General features: G+C 42.4%; 1 protein-coding gene across 9 annotated transcripts in view; it reads left to right on the forward strand.

Annotated features, from left to right (window-relative positions):
* Positions 1 to 3,386: 3,386 nt before the first annotated feature.
* Positions 3,387 to 16,722, forward strand: part of WASF3 (WASP family member 3) — a 120,018-nt gene continuing 106,682 nt past the window's right edge. For 7 of the 9 annotated variants that reach the window (XM_035302400.3, XM_035302402.3, XM_078375213.1 and 4 more), the window contains exon 1: positions 3,387 to 3,535. The gene's annotated coding sequence lies outside the window, so the exon portion shown is untranslated. Of the gene's footprint in view, positions 3,536 to 3,670; positions 3,977 to 16,722 lie in introns of those variants that run through there. The other 2 variants (XM_078375210.1, XM_078375212.1) reach the window with 1 other exon arrangement.

A 16,722-nucleotide genomic window follows, 5' to 3' on the forward strand; every position in this document is an offset into this window, starting at 1 on the left:
ATATATTTGCTGTTTCCAGAATGCATATACTTAGAATCATATAGTCTGTAGCCTTCTCAGAGTGACTTTTCTCATTTAGCTATATGCATTTAAGTTTCCTCCATGTCTTTGTATGGGTTGATAGTTAATTTCTTTTTATCATGGAATAACATTCTGTTGTATGGATGTACTGCAATTTGGGATTCATTCACCTTGTGAGGGACGTCTTTGTTTCTTCCAGGGTCTAGTGATGATGAATAAACATTCAGGGATAAGTTTTCATGTGGATATATTTTCAGTACAATTGGGTCAATACCTAGGAGTGTGATGGCTGGATTGAATTGTGAGACTATGCTTGGCTTTGTGAGAAACTGCCAGACTGCCTTCCAAAGTGGTTGTACCATTTTGCATTCCCATTAACAATGGATGGGCATTCCTTTTGCTCTGTATCCTGGCCAGTATTTGATATCATTAGGGATTTTTGTTGTTGTTGTTGTTGTTGTTGCTGCTAGCTTTTCGATTTTAGCCATCCTCGTGGTATGTCATGGTATTTCATGGCTGTTTTAATTTGTAATTCCTTAATGACATATGATATTGAGCATATGTTTATTTGCCATCAGTGTATTGTCATCTGTACTTTAGTGAGGTGTCTGTTTAGATCTTTTGCTCACTTGAAAATACGGTTTTGTTTTTTTTTTAATTGACACTTGAGTGGCCTTTTGAAAGAAGTGGGTCTTATGAATAAAGAGTGAGGGCTCAATCATGAATTCATTTAAGCAAAGGTACTGCTACTGTCATACCCAACGTCTGCATTTCTCTTTTCCATTACTAACAGAACACTAATATTCCCCCACCCTTTAAGTACTTAGCATTTCAGACTCCTTTGCAGCTAAGGGTGGTCATGTGACATCTGCCTGGCCAAGAAAATGCAAGCAGAAGGTGCTGGTTAGAGCTTCACAGAAAGATGCAGACCAATTGGCATGCACCTCTTTGATCTTTTGCCCTTTACCTATTTTTCCTTACGATTCTCCTGAATGTGATGCAATGCTTAGAAGGGAAGCAGGCATCCTGTGAGCATGAAAACAGAGATCACATAACAAAGACAGTAGAGCCAATGGCTAAGGAGCCTGAGACACAGTGACACCATAGAAGAGATGTTACAGAAACCCTGGGGCTGTCTCCGGATTTCTGGTTTTGTGATAAGAAGCACCCCTATTTGGTAGGCACCTTTAGTCAAGATTCTGTTACAGGTTACCAATTCACTCCCTGAAGCAGCAACATTTTTCAAGCACTTATTAAGGATGAGACACTTATTAGTGGTGGACTCTAATCCTCTAACAAGACTGCTCTGAGCAATTTCTTTTTTGAGATGGAGTTTAGCTCTTGTGGTCCAGACTGGAGTGCAATGGTGTGATTCTCAGCTCACCGCAACCTCTGCTTCCCAGGTTCAAGCGATTCTCCTGCCTCAGCCTCCCCAGTAGCTGGGATTACAGGCATGCACCATGATGTCCAGCTATTTTTTGTATTTTTAGTAGAGACAGGGTTTCTCCATGTTGGTCAGGCTGGTCTCAAACTCTTGGCCTCAGGTGATTCACCCACCTTGGCCTCCCAAAGTGCTGGGATTATAGGCATGAGTCACTGCAACCAGCTGCAACTCTTATTTAAAGAACTGGTTCACATTAGACCATATTTGAAATAATTTCTTTGTATTATGAATCACAACACTAGGAATAGAATTATATTTACCACATGTTCAGTACTTTAGTAGCCATTATGAAAGGAGGAAAGAGGACTGTAAAATAAGGACCTTATCCTCACGGAACTGATGATCTAATTAGAGAGACAAGACTGATCTATACGAAACAAACCTGAACACTTCGGGAGGATGTGATTAAGGGCTAAGAGTGAGTACAAACTAAATGTAACAGGAGTTTATAGGGCGTGGGTCATCGAAGAGGGGAGCAGCCAGGGAAAATATGATTAGCAACCTTGAAAACACTCTGGGTATCTAGACCTTCATATTTTTTAGTTTTAAATTAATGACCTAAATATAGATATGGAAGCTATTCCCCTGGGTAAGTGAAGATGAAATGAAGGAAAGTCATTTTAATTTGAATGCCAATTTAGCTTTCAGTTCAGCAGAAATTTATCACTCCAGTATCAATATTTAAAATACTGGGTCACTGTGATTATTCACCAAAATCCTGTTTACCTTGTTATTTACCAGCATTTTTTTTAATGATGGCACATTATGGAAACTGAATATACGTCATCTTTAAGAAGAGCTTTTAAAATCCCTCCTTTGGAAGTAATGCAGGATAATAGATTAGACATTTTAGGAAGAGGGGTGCATGATTTCTCTGCTGCATTTCTGGGGTTGCAAACTTTGGTGAAATTATCAAGTGCTATTCATTTGTCCAACTTTGTCACTAGCTAGAACAGATGTTGATCGTTATTACACATCTGTAAAGACAAGAGCAAATCAAATTAAATTAGTGTTTCTTGAAGTCTTCATTGGAATTTAAAATTTTTTCCTAAAAAAAAAATTTTTTTTCCTAAAAGGTTTTCAATTTAGTGATCCTATTGGTAAATAAAAAGAATAAAGACACGCAAATTAAAATAAAGATAACATTTTTATTCTATATTTTTAAACCCCTTTCCTTTGTTACCTAGAACATACTTGGCTTTTCTATCTTTTCTTCTCTTCCTTTTCTTTCCTCCTCTTTTCTTTTTCTTAAGTTTGTTTATCCCTCAGTCATCTGGTCGCACGTGGCTATGTTCCACTGAGGCAGGGCTTATGTTGGCAGTTTCAGGGATATCTTATTTTTAATAAGCATTGTGGATTTCCTTACAGCTGGGGTAGAGAGAGATTGGAGATAGGGTGATAAAAACAGAATATTCTGTGTAGAAGCAGACGGGAAGATTTTAAAGGCAGAACGCTAACGATCTTAACCAACCCATGATGGAGCTACAGTCCTCCCAGGGTTGCCTGAAGCGTCAGCCCTGCAGGACGTCTGACACCTTACAGGTAGAGGACCTCTGTGCAGGAGCCCTCAACACCCAGGGAGGATTAGGATATACACGCAAACTCAAAGGTACTGTAATGGGCACCTAGCAACCAGAGGTGACACAAGGGTCCCTTGGCCCGAAGTATCCCCACCTCTCCTCGCTGGAAAGCACTCTGCCAAAGCCTCATCCGGAGCGGGGGGCGGAGGACGAAGGGTGAGAGCCACCTCCTCCGCAATCCCCCGCCCCTCCACACCGACGCTCGCGCGCTCGCCAGCTCCCTATTGGGCTAGACGCTCGCCAATCCTGATGAAGCGTCCCAGTGAGTGGACTCTGGTTGGTGGAGCCGGCACTGAGCCCCCCTCCTGCTCCGGCCGGCCCCCTCCCCGCCGGGAGGGGGCGTGGCCGCGGCCGTGGCCGGGCCGGAGGCGGCGTCCGTCGCGCCGCTGCGTGCGGTGTGGTGCGAGGCGGGTGCGCCGGGCGGCCGCGGCGCGGCGGGACCATGGAGCTTGGAGCAGAGCCCCGGCGCTGGCGGCCGGACCGCGGAGCGGTGAGTGAGGGCTGCGGCCGGCCCTGCTCTCCCCCCTAGGCTGCTCTGGCCCTCTCGGCTGCCGGCCGGGCGGCTGCCGGGGGAGGGGCGGCCCCAGGGCCAACTGAAGTTGCTGCATCGCCGCGCGCTCGGGTCGGGCGGCGGGGCCCACTGCGCGCTTTGGCGCCGCCCCGCGCCTGTCCCCGCAGCCCAGCCGCATCCTCCCGGCCGGCTCCCGCGCCCGCAGGGGCTTATCGCCGTCACGGCGCGGCCAGGCGGCCCTTCTCTCCCGCGCCTTCGGCCCCTAGACGTCTGGTGCGCGCTCTCTGGACGCGGGGCAGCCACCCGCCCTACCCGCCGCAAGTGGCGCCCGGGCCTTCGCTCTCGCCCCATGCACGACGCCCTGGGCATCCCGGCGTCCGGTACCTTCGGATCCCTTCAGTGTCTGCGCGCCTTCTCCGGGTCTGGTCCAGCTCCACTCGCCCCCGCCCCCAGGGTCCGGCCCTCCCCGCCCTGGCCTGCGCCCTCTCGGTGCCCGCGTGCGCGGCGGTTGCGGGCGCTCTCTCCCCGGAGGCTGCGGGGCCGCGTGGCTCCTGGCCTCAGAGGCCAGGCTGGACTCACAGAGTGCAGGGGAGGAGGTGGGGCGGCCCGCGAGTGCAGGGGACCGCACGCCCGGAGCCGCGTTGCCCCGGGGGGATCATCCCCGGGAGACTTTACCCGCGCGCCGGGTGGGGGCCGCCTCGCCTCCGCTCCGGGGCTTTAGTGAGGGCAGAATCTTCTTCTTGGTTTGTGATGCTGACGGGCAATAGCGGTTGCTTCTTGATCTGGCCCCTCTGCAACGGAGAGTTTCCTGGTCGAGAGGAGAGTTCTTAATTAATTAGAAACTATGTGATGGGGTTAGGGATAAATGGGAGCATCACAGGAATTCTTTCTCATTTTAAGGTTAATTTTTAAATTGGCAGTTTACTTCCAACAACAGTCTTTGAGTTTTCAAAAGCTGAAAATTAAAGAGACCACTTTTTGCAGCTTTTCAAATCAAATGCATAACAGAGCATATTTTAACAAGATTCAAAATCTACATTTTATAAGGGAGAGAGGATAACTATTTGAAATATTTACATCTGAAAAACTAGGTTTGTCTAAAACTCAAAATTCGACTCTATCAAAACTAAGTTCAAAGTGTTGTAATTGACTAATCTTTCTATTGCCTCTAGGGCAAATTCTATTGCTTCTTTTTATATGCGTTTTACCCAACTCTCCTTTTCTAGCAGTTAAACAAGGCCAGGGTTCTTTAAACTAGTTCTTTTATCTGCTTGAGAGGTTAAACAGAAGAAAGCTGGGCTTGACCTTTCCCAAAGGCATTCTCATTGTGTCCCCTCCAGCTCCCTTCTCCTAGGGTTCTAATGACTTCAGTGTAGTACTCATTTTTCTTCATTTTGAAAGATTTTCTTAGTTGATATTCACAAATGCTGTGTCTTTTCACATGTTTAAACATTGGAACGTTTGGTCGGCTATGTATATTTACCTTCCAATCTGTGCTAATTCTAGAACTATCTACACATAGAAATTGTTCTAGCATTTCCAGTTGCTGACCTGAAGTTGCTTAACAGCATTAAAAAAAAAAAAAAACTGTTTGCTTTAAAATGTACAACCTAATAGTCAGTGATGTGCTTCACTGTCTTCAACAATTCTGAAAATAAAGGTGGAACACACTTTGCTAAGTGGTCTTGCCGACATTGTAGCCTCCTGTCTCTTGTCAGTGTGTCTTTGTAGTCACCCATTACAGTTCCTGTAGAAACCTGTATGTGGTCAGTAAGCTTTTGGTTGGTTATTGGGATGTTTTGATTAAAACAGTTGCATTATAAGTATTAAATGAATTGTCCTTACTCATGGGCTAGTACTAGTGGTCGTCCTTGGAGTACCTAGGACTTTCTTTGATGAGTACTCACAGATCATGTTTTTCACTTGGGGGTGGCTCTCCATTGCTGTAAACCTTGAATCTCTCAACTTCTCAGTCCGATTTTTTAAGGGCTCAGTTTCTTTCAAGTCAGGCTTTTTTTTTTTTGACTTTGCTCTTGAACATGTGTAACCAAATACTTCTGACATCCCCACACATTCTTCTTCAGGACTGGACCTTTACCTGTGGCTTGACTTTATGGGAATACAGAAATATTTTATGGCAGTAATACATAAATTATGTACATTATAAAATAAACAATATCAACAGAGATTTATAGAGGTTAAACCGCCTCAGTTTTCTTTTTCCCTTCTTATTGTTGTCCTATTTCTTTCTTCAGAGGTAACCATAATATAGGGTATATCCCTCTGGATTTTTTCCCCATTTAACACTGTAGATTAAATGTACAACCTTCTATATTAAAAAAAAAAACATTTATTTAATGCCTACTAAGTGCCAGGCACTATTTTAATCACTAGTTGCAAAAATAAGAGACAGGCACTTTCAAAATGTTCATAGTCTACCAGGACAAGCAATTACAGTGAAGTGTGATAAGTACCGTGATAGAGTCAGTAATCAGTGATGGATGCGGGAGACTCGTGCATGACCGAATCCATTCATTCACTTGCTTTATTCATTCATTACACTTCAGAGTTTTAATATATGCCAGGGATACAGAGATAAACAGGACAGATACCTCTGTCAGCCCCCAGTGAGCTTGCTGTGCAGTTCAGTATCAAAGAGTTTTAACCGTTGGTTACAATGTATGATATGAGTTCTGAAAGGGGCCGGCAACAAGAGCTCAGAAGAGGACCGTAAACCCAAACTTAGGGACATTCAGAGAGACAGGAAAGCCTCCCAGAGGAAGTACCATTAGGAGGAATTGACCAAATTCCAGGTTGAGGAGAGAGTGTACAAAGATGGTCAGGAGGTGATGTACTGGAGCAACCACAAACACCAGGAGTTAAGTCCAGTGGGGTGGTTGCAGGCAAGAGCAGGGAAGTGGCAAGTGAGGGAGGAGAAGTAATGAGGGGCTGTGCCATGTGGGGTCTTGTGATTCCTGTTGTGTGAGGTTTGGACTCTTCTGTGGGCAATAGGAAATGGTTGAAGAATTGTGAGCAAAAGAGGGACATGGTCAAATTTGCCCTTTGGAGAATGGGTCAGAAGAGGGAAGGCTGGAAGGAGGGAAATTTGAGGAGGTAGAATTGCTGGGATTTGATCATTGCCCATGTGTGTGTATGTATGGCAGGGGAGTTGGGGCAGGGAGGAGTTCAGGACAGTGCCAGCTCTGGCTGAGTGGTTGGGTGATGGCACTGTCCATAGATGGTGACAGCAGCATCCATTTTGAAGGAAAGATGATGGGTCACACTTGACTGGGTTACGTTTCAGGTGCCGAGGGGACATCGTGTTCACTTGGCTACACTAGGGATCCAGACATCAGGAGTTGTCTGGATTGGAGAGACGCATCTGAGAGTTACTGGCTGTCCCAAACTGTCCCAAACAGTTTGAGAGTTTCCCAGACTTTCAGCTAAGGTGCCACAGCAAACTGGGAGACTGGGGGATGTTTCACATTGTTGAGGAAAACAGTCATAGTTCCATCTGTCCAAGTCTGTGGAATCCACTAGCTCAAGGTAGTTAAAAGTTTCTAGACTAGATTGCACTCCATTCCATTCGATGACCTCATGTTTGTAAAGAGGGATTTTTGGTAGTTGCTGTATCACGTAAAAATCAGCGTGGAAAAGGAAATGAGGGAGGCCATGTCCAGTCTGACCCCAAGGTTTGAGAGAAGCAGTGCTCAACAGGTGCACACATACTGCATCAATAAATGTGGTTATTTAAGAATTAAATAAAAATACCATTTTCTCTCAAAGTGTATTTTTTTTCAAGTTGGTACCAAGTTGTTTGGACATAAATACCCACATTGTTAACATTTTCTTTATTCAATAAGCATACCTTTTGGCCTGAGACTTTAAGGGTGTGATGAACAGAGAAAGTTTTGAAACTCCTGCCTTTGCCTGTGCAGTATTTGTTAATGGAAGCTGTTGGAGTAGATGAGGTTATTTGAGGAGTGTGTATAGAGTAAGAAAAGCAGTGGTGTGGAGTGAGATCTGAGGCACTCTTGTGTTTGAAAAAGAAGCAGATAATAGGCTCCCACACTGGGACTGAGAAGGATGGGCATTATGGCGTCCGAGGAAATCTCAGCAGGTAGAGCGTGCTCAGCTGCTGGGAGCTGTTAGTAGTACAGGGCACAGCAGAGGCAACAGTGACATGACAGGGATGGGAGGGGGAGGCCAGTTTGTATCAGGATTTAATAGTTAGTGAGAGTGAGGAAGTGGAGCCCAGCATGTGTAGACAGCAGTGCTCAAGAAGTTTGATGCTGGTAGTTAGGGGTGGTTATAGGGAGGGCAGGTAAAGGGGGAACTTGGTTTTTGTTTTTTAAATAGAGGGATTTGAGCGTGTTTAAATGCTAGTAAAGAACTGAGAGAAAGGTTGGTTTCAGAGTTTCCATTGGAGTTAGCCTGAGGACAGGATGAATGAACTTGGTGAGGAGTCTCTGGAGCTTCATTGTTGTGGATTACAGAGTGAAGGGCTTTGAGAGAGGGAAGCTGGTTCTTTCCCAAACTTGATTATAAAGAGGAGAGAATGACATTATATGGAGGGGGGCATCTGGTGCAGGCTCCTTTCCCCTCTCTTTTCTCTTCTTGTTTCCTCTGTCCTCTCCCCTCTCCCACTCATTCCCTCGCATCCCCTATACCCTCCCCCACCATTTACTAGCAGTGACTTTCTTTTTTCTTTTCTTGAATTGTCGTCTTAATACTTTTTGTCTTCCTTTTCAAGACATGCTTTTCTGAGGACTGGTTGCTCCTTTGCAGGGTGGCTGCTTCTCAGCCTGGTCTTTTCCTAGGTACTGATGTGTCTCCGAGTCATAATGTCTTTGTGGCTGACTGTCCTCCTTTGCTGTCCTATTCTGACAGAATACTGTCTCCTGCCAGTGCTTTTCCTGCTACTTACCTCAGTGCCAGCTTTGCTTGTTTTGTGTCAGAGCTTATCTGCTTGTCTTCATAGATGTTTTTATTTTTATTGTTTATAGAGACAGTGTTTCACTATGTTGCCCAAGCTGGTCTCGACTCCTGGGCTCAAGCAGCCCTCCTACCTTGGCCTCCCAAGGTGTTGCATCCCCTGGACTTCATAGATGTTTTTAGATTGGAATAATTTTTCCAGTTAGGCCTGGCATGGTGGCTCACACCTGTAATCCCAGCACTTTGGGAGGCTGAGGCAGGCTGACCACCTGAGGTCAGGAGTTTGAGACCAGCCTGCCCAACATGGTGAAACCCCGTCTCTATTAAAAATACAAAAATTAGGCAGGTGTGGTGGCACACACCTGTAATCCCAGCTACTTGACAGGCTGAGTCAGTAGAATTGCTTGAAAACATGTTTGTATGCCAACTACGTCTGAGGCATTGTTCTAGTTAGCAGTGGTAAGAATGTTTAACATGACCAAGCTGCTCCCTCGGAAAGCTTATATTCAAGTGAGGTCAAACCGGATAGATTATTTTTCCAACTAGCTCACAAACTCCTTGTTGGCAGGAACCACATTTGAGGTGGAGGCTGCAGTGAGCTGAGATCATGCCATTGTACTCCAGCCTGGACGACAGAGCCAGACTATCTCAAAAAAAAAAAAAAAAAAAAAGTTTTTCTGCACTTAGATTTCAGCCTTAATCTTTGAATCCAAAGATGCTTCTGTTTCTTCTCTTTGCCTGCATATGTGCCTCTTCTCTGGGAGATTAGCTCTTTTCTTATGTTGACCTTTTTTTTTCTTTTTCGAATTTTAAGACATTTTAAACATCAGAGACATTCTAGGGTATTTTTCATCTTTTAGGTCCTCTGGGGCTTCTAGGCATTGGCTCTGAGCTCAGCATCTGGGATGATTTCTCAACTTTGTAATTTCTGAAATTTCCCTGGGACCTTTTCTTAGGGTGCCTTCTGACCTTGGAGCAGTGATCTTGAAATCGATCTGAAGGTATCTTCTGTTGTGTTATATGTTCTTGAACCTTTTTAGTATTTTTTTTTCTTTATTTTAGTTTTTGCTTTAGATACTCAAGTCAGCCCACACGTTTGTATGCCAGGTATGTCTGAGGCACTGTTCTAGTTAGCAGTGATAAGAATGTTTAACATGACCAAGCTGCTGCCCCCAGAAAGCTTCTATTCAAGAGAGGTAAAATAGGATAGATTATCTTGCTAATTAGCTCACAGACTCCTTGTTGGCAGGAACCACATAGGGTGGTGCCTTGTATGTAATTTTTGTGTAATATGTGTGTTCCAGCTTGTCAGATAACCTCTTGAATGTCGTAGTCTGTGTACAGAGACCTTCATTTGGGTCTTGCACTTAGTTCACTGTGGTAACACTTGGTGCCTTCTCCCACTGGCTGTCCTCTCACAGCCTTTGTGATCTTTGATCTTGGAATACTTCTGTTTTCTAGCAGTTGAAAATTGAAATGGATTTTTAAAAGTTGCCCTAGTGCATGCTGAAGATTTTATTAGCATGCTGCGGCAGTTCCATTTTAGTTCATCTCATAGCATCCTCTCATTGAGAGCTGTTATCCATTTTGTGCACTCCAGAAGCGCAGTGAAATTATATTGCAGTACCAAAGTATGGGTGTGATTGACTGAACTGGAATCAGTGTGGCCATATTTCATCAGCTAAATGGATGAAGTGGTTCATTCTTTGAACATAGTAGATACTCAACAAATATTTTTACATTGACTGAAAATGTTATGTGAAATATTATTTGGTTCAAAGATTATATAATCAGGACATGATCACTACTGGGTAATTTACACAGTATGATCTGAGCCATTTTGCTCTAGTAACGTCATTTATTTTCTTACCTCTCAAAATATGTACAGGACAAGGTTTTTTTTTTTTTTTTTTTTTTTTTACCTGTTTTGTTACATAGTCCTGTGTTAGGATATTACCTAGGCAGGTTTCAGCTCTGAATTGGCGTTGCAACTCTTTGCTGGGGCATAGTCTATCTTAAGTTAGAATTAATGTTTGTTTGAAACAGGGTCTCACTCTATGCCTAGAGTGCTATCTCAGTTCACTGCAGCCTTGACCTCCTGGGCTCAAGCGATCCTCCTACCTTAGCCCACCAAGTAGCTTGGGCTACAGGCTTGTGCCACTACACTCAGCTAATTTTTATATTTTTTGTGGAGATAAGGTGTCATTATATTATCCAGGCTAGTCTCTGACTTCTGGGCTCAAGTGATCTTCCCACCTCAGCCTCCCAGAGTGGTAGGCTTTAGTGTTAATTAAGAATTAATGTTTATGGGCTGGGCAGGGTATGCCCAGTACTTTTGGAGGCCCAGATGGGTGGATCAGTTGAGGTCAGGAGTTCAAGGCGAGCCTGGCCAACATAGTGAAACTCTGTCTCTACTAAAAATACAAAAATTAGCTGGGCATGGTGGCGGGCACCTGTAATCCCTGCTACGTGGGTGGCCAACATGCTTGAATCTGGGAGGCAGAGGCTGCAGTGAGCTGAGATCACACCACTGCACTCCAGCCTGGGCAACAGAGGGAGACACTTTCTCAAAAAAAAAAAAAATAATAATAATAAAATAAAATAAAAAGAGAATGTTTATGGAAGGGCTCATGGATTTCACTTGCTTCCTGTGGTGCATGGAAGAAACTCTATTCCAAGTTGACGGATGCCATTAACCATAAAGATGGTAAAGAGAGAGGGAGCAACTTATGAGGATGAGTATGTTTATATTGTTCTGAGAGAGGTTGTGGCTATTGCACAGTTTACAATGAGAAGGAAGAGACTGACTTTACATCTCTTCTAAAGTAAGATCTTAATTTTGGCAGAAATACTGTAATTTTCCAGTATAGAACACATGTCTGTTTTCAATATAAATGTAAAAACACATTAAAAAAAAAAAAAAACAACCCAGCCCTGTAGAATTTAAAACATATCTCCTTTCTTGGTTTTCTATATAGTGTTTGTCATATATTTTTTAGTTAATTATTCTAGCTTTTGATAAGAAACCCAGAAACACACAGAAACTCCCTAATTCCCCAAACACCTGTCTTCAGATTTTAATTACATACTGTAAGCAACATTGTTTCCCAAGTCTTCCCCGAGAATGTGAATTGTTCTTTGAGATATCCCAGGGAGGAAGATTGTTAAAATGTTACTCCTTTTCAAAAGCTGGCATTACAATTTAGAATGGTTACAAAGTTTATCAATGGAAATGAAGTTCATGCCCGAGCTGTTTAAAATCTTTGTACTGCTCTGCTGTTTGTTCATTGTGTTACATAGTATTCATTGAAAACTTCTTCCCACCCCTCAAAATGAAAAAAAAAAAGATGAAAACTACAAAACTTCAGAACATCTTTTGAAAGAATTGTGTAGGGATTAGGCACTGAAGAGTTTAGAAGCTACATTAAGCTACATTTATGGTTACTTTTTCTTGCCACACAGGAGTTTAGAAATTTGTGGTTTTATTTCTTAGGCTATTTGGTTTCTGATGATTGTCAGCTTTCATTTGAGACAATATTGCCCTGCGTTTTAATATTTACTGAGCATTCTTTCTCTTTTTGGACACGTGCATAATTTAGATAAACGGTGTGTAAATGAAAGTTACAAATATAATTTGGTTTAAGTGGAATATGTACTTTATTCAGGTTTTTATTATTTGAGATGATTTATCAAACTTGAGCAATGGAGACTTTTCTCTCTGTCATTAAATGAAGATCTGGTTTAGCTTATAATAATAAAGCTAAATATAAAGAATGAAAATCAAGAGTATACAAGGACTAGAAACGAATACAACAAAACCTCTACTTTGAATAAGGTTCTAGTCTCCATAGTCAGTGTTTTAGACATGCTTTAATAACTGCAAGATTTCAGTGACTAAGAATAAGAAGCATCTGTTTCTTACCCACATGGAAGCTTATGTTGGGGTCGTCATGGGTTAGGCATCCACATGGCTGTTCAGGTAGTCAGCTTTTTTTCACCTTGTGACTTAGCCTCCTATAGGAACTGGGAAACTGCTTAGTTCAGACAGTGGGTGGGAAATGAGGACAGTCCTGTGGGAGGTTTTTATGGACCAGCACACATTGCTTCTCATCCTACTAGCTGTACTCAGGCATGACCTCTCTTAGCTTACTTTAGGCTGGACACGTAGCATAGCTATACATCCCAGGAGAAGAGAGGTCATAGCAGAAGAAAGAGATCACTGTAATGCACTGCTGCTGACAGGGTATTGGTGGCATAACTAGTTTCTGCCCCAGTCTGGGAATTTGGGTGAGCATCCTGGTGGCCACAGTGAAGAAAATCATCCTCAGCTCTATGCTGTTGTTTTCGCCATCTGTAAAGAACATAACAGTTTCTTTTCCTTAATATGTTCCCCATTTCACACTTGAGGCTTTGAACTGGTTACACTGAAAGGTGTAGTAGGTGATGTGCTCGGTGGCATTCATGTGGTACATCGAACAGTGGTTCTTGTTGAGCTGTTTATCATAATGTCCTTAAATGAAGTAAAAGTACAATAATCAAAATTTGGAGGGTCAGACTAACATGGTTTATTATATATTTTCTGGTTGTGAGAATAAGCACACTTCATATCCCTCAAACAATCATATAGGAATATAATTGATCTCAGGTGGATTTTTTGGTGGAAGATATATAGAAGATAGTTTGAAGTTATTGTTACTGATGTGCTTGGAGTGTCAGTATTTTGTCAATTAAAAGTAGCTTTAGAGACCAAGGTGGTTGGTTAGTTCAAAATCAATATCCTGCATGGCAGGCTTGTTCTAGATCAGGGGATGGTAAACTATAGCTTATGGGCCATATTTGGTTCTTTTCCTGATTTTGTAAGGAAAGTTGTCTTGGAATACAGACTTGTCTGTTCTTTTATTTCTTGTCTGGGGCTGCTTTAGTGCTGCAAGGCAGAGCTGAAAGGGGTAAGTAGTGGCAACAGAGGTTAACTCACACAGTACAGCATATTTACTATTTGGCCCTTTACACTAAAAATCCCTGACCCTTGTTTTGGAGAACATATTTTCTCCCTTTTCTGATGAGACTCAACATTGTAGTAGGGAAGAAAGCTAATAAACAGCATGTTAAAGTGTGTGTGTGTGTGTATATATATATATATATATATCTTCCCTCACTTGCTTTGCTTTCTTTAGTATATAGTCATGTGTGTGTATGTGTGTTTGTGTGTATGTGTGTGTGTGTGTTCGTGTGTAGTAAGAAAGCAAAGCGAGTGAAAAGAAAGTATCAGAGGGAGGCCGAGGCGGGTGGATCACGAGGTCAACAGATCGAGACCATCCTGGTCAACATGGTGAAACCCCGTCTCTACTAAAAATTACAAAAAGTTAGCTGGGCACGGTGGCGCGTGCCTGTAATCCCAGCTACTCAGGAGGCTGAGGCAGGAGAATTGCCTGAACCCAGGGGGCGGAGGTTGCGGTGAGCCAAGATTGCGCCATTGCACTCCAGCCTGGGTAACAAGAGCGAAACTCCGTCTCAAAAAAAAAAAAAAAAAAAGAAAGTATCAGAGACTGCTGTTTTTGATAGGGTGGTCAGGGAAGCCTATCTGAGATGACATTGGAGCAGAGATGCAAACAAAAGTGAAGAAGTGAAACAGCCAGGCACATATTTTGGGAATGAGCCTTATTTGGGGAGAAACAGCAAGTGCCCCCTTCAGGTACCTGTGTGGTAGCAGGGGGGTTGCGGGGGATGCATCATGCAGAGGTAGTAAAGGGACAGATTGTATAGGGTCTTATAGACTGTGGTGCACTTTGGATTTTATTATGAGTAAGATGAAGAGCCATTGCAAACTTGTGAACAGGGAAATGATATTTGAGTTAGATTGTAAGAGGATTGCTAGGTCTGCTGTGTAGAGGATAGATAGGAGACAAAGGTAGAAGGTGTGGGTCTATGTGCTAGGTATTGCTAAGTGCTGTGGCTGTTGAATGAATCAGTGGTTCCTGCCACGAGGAGCTGTTAGTAACTGCATAGCAGAAGAAAGAGATCACTGTAATGCACTGCTGCTGACAGAGAAGCAAAAGGTGCCCTGGGATGGTATGGCAGGGGTTCCTGATTCAAACCAAAGGTGACACCCTGACCTGAAAACTTGCAGGGCACCGATCAAGACTGATTGTATATCAGAGCTCTGAGATTCTTGGAAGGACTGCTTGCACGCAGGACTTTTCCCCACCTGTTAACCACGTGAGCAAGAACGCATCCAAAGATGAGTGGTTGGTGGCTTTTAGATCACATGCCGGTGCCAACAACTGCAGTCTGGAGCATTGTGTTAGAGTGATATTAAGGCGGTATCTTAGCTCAGCAGGATACAGCACCCTGGGGACCAAAGGGTGGAATATTTGCCATCTTTGCCAGAGAACAGAACCACAGTAATTTTGGTTTGGGAAGTTTAGGACTGTAGAAATGTCTCAGTAATTTGTCTGTGGAATGTATTGTAGATTATTGCTACTTTCTCCGTATGTCTGGCAGTATGAAATAGTTGCACAATGTACCTCTTAGTAATTAAGTAAATTGGTCTGCTGTATGGAGTTATTGGATATGACCCAATTAAACTTTGAAGGATGTGTATAAAAATGATTTTATTTTTTGGGATAGGTGGTATTAAGCTGTTTTCGATAATAGCTGAAAAAATTGCTGCCACTTTAAATTAGTGTAGAAGAGGATATTCACATTTCTGTTTTCTACAATGGAGTGTCTAGACCATCTAGAGATAAGTTTAATTATTATAATGTCGATTTAAAAAGAAGTAAGGGTTGGGCGTGGTGACTCACGCCTGTAATACCAGCACTTTGGGAGGCCAAGGTGGGCGAATCACGAGGTCAGGAGATCAGGTGAAACCCCATCTCTACTAAAAATACAAAAATTAGCTGGACATGGTGGCACATGTCTGTAATCCCAGCTACTTGGGAGGCTGAGGCAAAAGAATCACTTGAACCAGGGAGTCGGAGGTTGCAGTGAGCTGAGATGATATCACTGCACTCCAGCTTGGCGACAGACCAAGACTCCTCAAATAAATAAATAAATAAATAGAAGTAGGGAGAGGAAATAAAATCACAATCATAGAGGAAAGTTTCTGTTTTTGTACTTTCTCTGCGACTGATAGAACAAAAGATATAGATGATTTGAACAACGCAATTAATAAAATTGCCTCAGTGTGTCTGGATGTTGTACCAACTGCAGAATACACATTCTTTGTAAGTAGACTGGACACTAGCTATCAGCTTGTTGGCAAACGCAAGTTTTTAAGTATATTTTAGAAGATTGAATTCAAACAGACTGTTCTATAAATTAAGCTAAAAGCAATAGCAAAAGGTAACTAGAAAACCTTTTTTCAGTATTCCATGATCAAAGAAGATACTATAATGAGAATTAGAAAATTTCACAAAATATGTTGATTAGAGTTAATATGAAAAATACGGTATATAAAAATGTGTGGGGTGTAGCTGACGTCATACTCAGGGGAAGTTTATAGCCTTACATGCATGCGTTAGGAAAGAAAAAAACCTGAAGAATACTCAATAATCCGAACATCAGTTTCAAGAAGTTAGAAAGGAACAGCATACTAACCCCAGAGGAAGTAGCCTGACATTAAAAAAGGAGAAATTCATAGAATAGAAAATAAATATACAGTAGAGAACATGTGCAGTACTAGTTCTTCTGAAAAGATTGATATCAATCAATTTGGTGAGATTAATAAATTAAAGAAAAGAGAGAAGACACAAATTTCCAATGTCAGCTATGAAAAAGAGAACAGCCTGAAAGATCCTACAGGCAGTAAAGATTTTTAACAAGATATTATTAACATTTATGCTAATATATTTTAACTTTAGGCTAAATGGACAAATTTTTTTTCCTTAAGTGTGGTTTTGTTACTCATTTAAATTGCCACTTGATCATTTGTTTTAGGGTCCTTGTTGATTTAATTTTCTTTTTAACGTAATCTAATACAAAACTACAAACACCATGTAGTTTCAGAGAAGTATCACTCCCTCTCACATCCCTTTGACCTTGTCTTTTTCCCTCTTATAGATAACCAACCTCAGTTTTCTAGTTTAAGACAACACATGCATGTTTTCTTATTTACCTTTTTTTCAAAAACGGAAGGTGGCATACTGTATAAATTCTGTTGCACTTTGCTTTTTTCCACTTCAAACATACCCTAGAAATTAATTACTCTGTATCAGATTCCAGAGCACCTC

The sequence above is a fragment of the Callithrix jacchus genome, chromosome 5, assembly GCF_049354715.1.
Source record: "Callithrix jacchus isolate 240 chromosome 5, calJac240_pri, whole genome shotgun sequence".
Taxonomy (NCBI): domain Eukaryota; kingdom Metazoa; phylum Chordata; class Mammalia; order Primates; family Cebidae; genus Callithrix; species Callithrix jacchus.